Source organism: Mus musculus, chromosome 13, assembly GCF_000001635.26.
Source record: "Mus musculus strain C57BL/6J chromosome 13, GRCm38.p6 C57BL/6J".
NCBI classification, from domain to species: Eukaryota; Metazoa; Chordata; class Mammalia; order Rodentia; family Muridae; genus Mus; species Mus musculus.
The window spans coordinates 23656570-23663338 of record NC_000079.6 but is presented as its reverse complement, the minus strand read 5'-3'; the positions used below and the strand labels follow the sequence as shown (position 1 = coordinate 23663338).

The window sequence follows — 6769 nt, the reverse complement described above, 5'->3', positions numbered from 1 at the left end:
TGTTTATGTATCTCTCTATTATACATCATTTATCCATATGTTTCCACATGTATGTGTGAGTGTGTGTGAGTGTGTGTGTGTGTGTGTGTGTGTGTGTGTGATCTATGCTAGAATTTAGGTTGACTTGATCTTGTTCTTGTATAGGTCATGTGCCTGTAGCCATTTCCTCTGCGAGTTCTTGATTGCAAAAGACATGTCATGTTCAGAAGATAGCAAACACACATAATACTGAACAAATTTGTGTGTCCTTGGGCAGGAGCCATACTAATCTTCTCTGTATTGTGCCAATTTTAGCATACGTGTTGTAAAAATAAACAACTGTATCAATTCTTTAAAATAGAGTCTGAGGTTATCAGATCCCATCGTTCTCTCTCCCATTAGACCTTGCTCCATTAAGGAGAGAGCTGGTCTACTAAGTGTCATGTTCCTGTTCCCACTGAGGAGTCTGGCATTTAGTGAGCATTCACATATCTGGTCAGTGAGCCAAAGACAGATATCTTGGCTCAGAGAGACCTTCACTCTCCGAAAGCATGGTTGTCTGACCTTTATGTAAAGTGTCTGCTGCCAGTGTAGTGAAATTCCCATTCCACTTCCTACTCACCGGAAATACCATAACACAGGAGCAGTGGCTTCCTTTGTCTGCTGCTTTTCCCCTGTTTGTGCACCGGGTTTACATCTCACAATAACAATGAATTCTTTTAAAGCTTGTTCTCTGCTGGCTGAATTGCACTACAGGAATCTTCTTTAAATGTTGCTGATCTATATCTAATAGATGTTTGCCCAAAGTCATGGGGAGAAATCAGGGTTACACAGCTCCAAAGCACAAAAGACAACATCAAAGCCAAACGGATGCTACATCTATTTTAGATAGCTGCCATGTGGTAAATTTTTTTCATTCTAATGCTGAACTTACATAGTTAGCTGTCTCATCTACCAGATAAGTTTATTGAAGAACAACATCTTACCTGTGTCTATCTACTGGTGCCTAACATCCTTCCCATGAAAGAAGCCATCTGTCCTTGAGAGCTGTGAGCATACTTCCAGGTATGGACCATTTTAGTCAGTTCTCAGTCTGAAATTGCATAAGCTAAGTTTGGGAAGAGAACACATGACTCAACATAGATCTCTACTTCCCAGTATAGCAGAGCCACCTGGGACATTTTACACTTACCTTCAGAGATGAAAATCTCAGGCTCATAGTCCCATTCACCACATTTTGAGCTTCCAAGGGCTGCTGTCTGGGTTGGGCAGAAGTGCTATGCACATGTCTTTCACAAAGGCTCTCTGGAGTAGCCATAGGGCTAGAGACTTCTTGTTCCTCTGGGCTAAGGAGCAGTCCACTCCGCCACCTCCATCAGGTGGACTGCGAGATAAAATGTAGATTCCAGATTAACCTGAGTTTCAGATCAGGGTTAACTGCTTGTCCTGGTATCTCCTGCTCCAGGATTTCATGAGACTCACTATCCTCAAAAATTTAAAGAGAATGAAAAGAAAAGCAAACAAAACAAAACAAAAAAAACTCAGAAATTTGAATTTAATTGTGATTGGGGACACTTTCATATTCTGTATTATGAAGACACAGGTTAATGTCATGTCACACAAAGGAATTTGCTCATACAGTCATTCCTAGCATAGCACACATGTATACTACTAATGGTTTATTTATTCTGAGTTAAACTATTTCTAGCCCAGATGCTCCTGGAGGAGTATAAAGTTAATACAGCAGAAACCAGATAGACTCCCTTTCAGAAAGGCTCTGAGCACAAACATCCACAGAACGAGGGGAGAGTAGAAGGAAAACTAGCAAGACCTGGACACTATCAGACTCAGAAATGCTGTCAATCACCTGAGCGGGGGGCAGGACTAAGCTTTGGAATGACTGGCAGCCTTTGTCCCCAGCTCTACCTTTTCCATCTGGAGATGAGATGATATATTCAGTATTCTAGCCCACTGTCCTCTCAGGCTGTCATCTCTATGAACACAGTTCACTTTTAAAGATTTGGCTCCTGTCTCTGTTCTTTGGTGTCTGTAAGTGACAAGGAGGGGTGGCATCCTGATACAACTAGACACTGTGTATTGTTTACGAGCTGTTAACTCTATCTGAAGGGCACAGTTAAGAATGTCCTTCCTGGGAGTCTGAGCCCTTTGGTGATGGGCGTTTCATATGTGGACAATTGGGAAGGGCCAAGAGCTAGAGAAAAAAGTACAAGGAAAGAAGGTCTGTGCCTGAAATGAAGGTTGAAAGGGTTCCAAACATATTTACTGTAACTCCTCTCCTGTAGGTTTCCATAATAAAGAGATGCTAGGATAGCAAGTGTCAGCCAAATTCATCTATTCCCCGAAATGGCTAAGTGGTCTTTGTTCCCACATCACAGACCTAAAATTATTTTCTCTACCACAAGCAAAGCCTCATGTGCTCTAGTAAATAAACTAATACCCAGGCTCATGCAAATAACACTAATTAAACACATTGAATAAATGAGTATGTGGGTAAAGTATAACATTTCAAAAGGAGAACAAGAAAGGGTGATTGAAAGAGACAAAATGAAAAATATGTTCACACATATTGTATACTTTGGCTAAGTCCTTTAAATGTTCTCTCAAGGTGTAACACATTTTCCATGCAAAACATGTCCTTCAATAGGCAGTGACTACACATGATTCCATGCAGAATATTACCTTACTAGAAGGTCTGACTTTTTGTTGTTTTAATATTATTATATGCTGCCAGGTTTTTTTGAAAATATTACTAAATTTGTTGAATTGTATACTCTTTAAGCCTAGATTTTAGCTATCTAAATAATAGGATGTGAGGATTGTTAGAAGTATGTTTACAATAGTCAAAATTTTGAAATTTCTGATTTATAATCCCTGAATTTCAGAAAGTAATATCACAGCAGGAAGCAGAGCTGCAGGGCTCTGAACCTAAATTCTGGGGTGTAGGTTTTCAACATGGAAAGCTGTGGACCCAAAGAGCACACAAGAAACTCTAGGACATCAAGTGTCTCTTGTGCTGAGCTTTTAGAAAGGGTAATTATATCCAAAGACATTATAGAGTCATTAAACCATGCTGACAAAGAAAGGACGGCTCCACATAACAGACCACCAGAGGGGACAAAAACAAGGAAGTACAGATAGAAAAACATGTGGACACATACAAGCCTGTGAATCCTAGCACATTCCAATTCACTGAGCTGGCATGCCTGTTGTACAGACTATTTCCTTCTGAACTTAGTGAGCCAAGGCTCGGAAGACTCTTAGACTCAGAGTTAAAGTGTTTCTGTTTTCTTTCTTTCTTTCTTTCTTTCTTTCTTTCTTTCTTTCTTTCTTTCTTTCTTTCTTTCTTTCTTTTTAAGGCTATTGGCAATATGTTGTGCCAGAATTTGAAACACTAAGGAAATTACATTCTATTCCCTGTAAGTTATGATTCTAAAATATATCATTATTGGTGCTTTCACACACATACACACACATACACACACGTGCACATACACACATACACACACGTGCACATACACACATACACACACGTGCACTCAAGCCTGTAGTCTTCCATGCTCCAGAAAATAGCCTAACATTCATTTTCATGCAAATAACCTGAAACTCAGTGAGTCATGAAAATGCCAGGAAAAGGCTGCTAAGAGGAAGAAAGGGGGTTAGCACAAGTAGAAGGGGGAACGAGAGGGTAATGGTGAAAATGACCAAGATATTTATATACATGTACAACATCGCCAAAAACCATCAACAGTCTGAGTTTGTACTACTTCATGTGACTAAGGAATGCCAAGAGAGAAGAATAAATCTAGAGGAACTCTTTTAAGAAGAAACGTGTTTATAGATAGATAGCTGATTTCATAAGACCTACTCTGGGGAGAAGTTTTACTTTTAACCCTGAATTTCCAGGAGATAAAGAGACAAGACCATTGTTGCCCAGGCTGAGTTGGGACGATTCCATCTTAATAGTAAAGGACTTCTACAGTTCATGGCAGGAAAGGAAAATGAAAGGGACATGAGAAGGAAAGGAACTGCCTTCCCCCTGACATTGGTTTTGATTTTTCTCTAGAGAGTCTGTGAATTCCAATACAACTAACAAAATATACCATGAAGGCTGCCTACCAGGAAGCAATTGCCTTTTCTGTACAGATATTTCAAATAAGAATGTTAAATTGCAACAGACTGTGTTAAAGATGCAAGTGTGTGAGACCTGAATTTTCAACCTTCCTCTTGTTAAATTTCAAGTCCAGGACAACTGGCTAGGGTGGCCATGTAACTTGTCAAAATAGTCCTGACCTCCAGCTTCTCCCAGAATCCCACAGTCCCTACAGAATATGGCTGGCATACCTAGTTTTCTACCCTGAACTCTCCAGCTCAGGGGATGGGCTGCTCTTCCCAGAGAGCTTCAACCCTACACAATCCAGACATTTTTCGTTACTTCCTCCCTTTTTTGGTCCTTTCATACTTCTAGTCTCCTGGATGCTGTATTTGGTTCTCCTTGCTCGCTTCCCCTCCCCACTCCCCAAACACAGTTCTTCCTGACCACTGAGACTACACAGATGTGTCTGCCTCTGGCTACGCTCTCCCACATAACCATAATAAACTTTCTCCTCCACCATACCTAGGACCAGTCATGCCCTTTTCTTTTTATTTCTTTTTTTTTTTCTTTCATTTTCATTCATATGGTGCAGAAAACCCAGGAAAGGAGTAAGGGGAATGTAATCCTCGATGACTGCTTCCTGCCGACACTCCTTCCTCAGCTATATGCCTGGAACTTTCTGAAAACAGGCTCACTGTGTTTAATGTCATAATGCATTTGGATTCTCTTGTGTCTTTGTCTTTATTTAGGATTCTCCCAACCCTTGTGAGCCATGAGTTTATTCGGTAGCTTGTAATCATGCCCTGTACACCTCAAAACCCAATTATCATCTCATTTAAAAAAAATGTGTAAAGTCCCTTAGGAACCCTTTGAGTCATGAACTTCAGAAGCATCATATCACACAAACAGCTACTGAGGCTCTCAAAAGACTCCAGAGAAGTCTGCACCATCTTGCTTATGCACAGCCCTTTTGTAAGCATCATTCTCTCTGCTCCCTCTGTGCATGCGCTTAAGTCTATGGTGACATCTTTACATACTGTTTGGTCTTTTGTTTGTGTGTGTGTTTGTAAATGTTATCACTCCAACACCATGACCAACTGCAACTTGCATGGAAAAGACTATTTCATCTTTCTGGTTACAACCCAAGTCTGAGGGATGCCAAGGCAGGAACTCAAGGTGGGAGCTTGTCTTAGTTAGGGATTTACTGCAGTGAGCAGACACCATGTCCAAGGCAAGTCTTATAAGAACAACATTTAACAGTGACACACCTACTCCAAGAAGGTCACAACTCCAAAATCTGCCACTCCCTGAGCCAAGCATATTCAAACCATGAAATTTCACTCACTGGCACACATGAGTCTATGGGGCCATATCTTGCCATAGCATAATAAAAATGTTGGACATTTAGTCCAACTTCCAGAGTCCCCATAGTCTATAGCAGGATCATAAATGTTGTTTCACATGCCTGGGGTTCATACACAATCTTCTGGGCTCCTCCAAAGGATTGGTGGCACTTCTCCAGCTCTACCTGCTATAGCGCTCTAATCTCACTGCTGCTACTGTTCTTGGTGATTGTCCCATGGTACTGGCATCTCAATACACTGGAGTCTTCTGCTGCAACCAGGCTTTACCAATAGCCTCTCATCGGCTCTCTTCATGGTGACAAGCCTCAACTCCTTTGCAAAACCTCTTCAGTCCTGAGCTGTCAACTGCAACTGAGGCTGCACCTTCACCAATGGCATCTCACAGTGCTAAACCTCAGCCACTCTTCATGACCCCTTCAAGTCTTCAAAATCAGAACTACCTGGGTAATTCTTACACAATACTGAATTCAGCTGCAGCACGAGGTACAATCTTGGCTATCTCTGGAACACAGCCTCTTTGTGCTCTCAGAAAACACTTCCCAGGAGATTTCATCTCAGTGATGCTGGTCTCTTCTTTTCTTTTTTAAGACTTATTTGTTTTTATTTATATGAGTACACTGTAGCTTCTTCAGATACACACCAGAAGAGTGCATTGGAACCCATTACAGATGGTTGTGAGACATGTGGTTGCTGGGAATTGAACACAGGACCTCTGGAAGAGCAGTCAGTGCTCTTAACCACTGAGCCATCTCTCCAGCCCATGTTGGTCTCTTCTTAATCACCACTAATTTCTTAGCTCCAGCTAAACAGCATCAATGTCCCAGTAGTGTCCTTCTCCTCTTGACTACAAAGCCAGAAACACATGGCCAAAGCTGCTGAGTTCTCTGCTTGCTTAAGCTGGGACATGGCCCCCTTGTTCTATTACATTATTGCTAGCTTCCTCTTTTCAAAAATCTTCACTGCATAAACTTGGCTCTCCTGCATCTTGCTCTGGAGATTGACCTTGAAATCAGAAATCTGCATGCTTGTCTCCTGGGATTAAAAGTATTTACCACCATGTCTGAATTTAAGGTCTTCTTCACCTAGAATTTTCTCTGTCTCAGGCTAGCCTTGAACTCTACTTGGTTTTATCTCCTGGGATTAGAGGTGTGTACAACCATACCTAAAATTAGCTGGGTGGGATCTTGCCCCAAGGTCACCACTCCCTTAATTCAATTCAATCTCCTTGAACACAGGATTCAGCTCCATTTCACTTCCTGGTGCCCCTTTAATACTCAAACTATATATTTTATATCTTTCCTTTCTAAGCTTG

General features: G+C 41.3%; 1 non-coding gene across 1 annotated transcript; it reads right to left on the bottom strand.

Moving 5' to 3' along the window:
* Positions 1-214: 214 nt before the first annotated feature.
* Positions 215-318, bottom strand: Gm22452. Its single transcript, XR_003950787.1, has one exon. It is a non-coding gene; the product is annotated as a U6 spliceosomal RNA (small nuclear RNA).
* Positions 319-6769: the final 6451 nt, after the last annotated feature.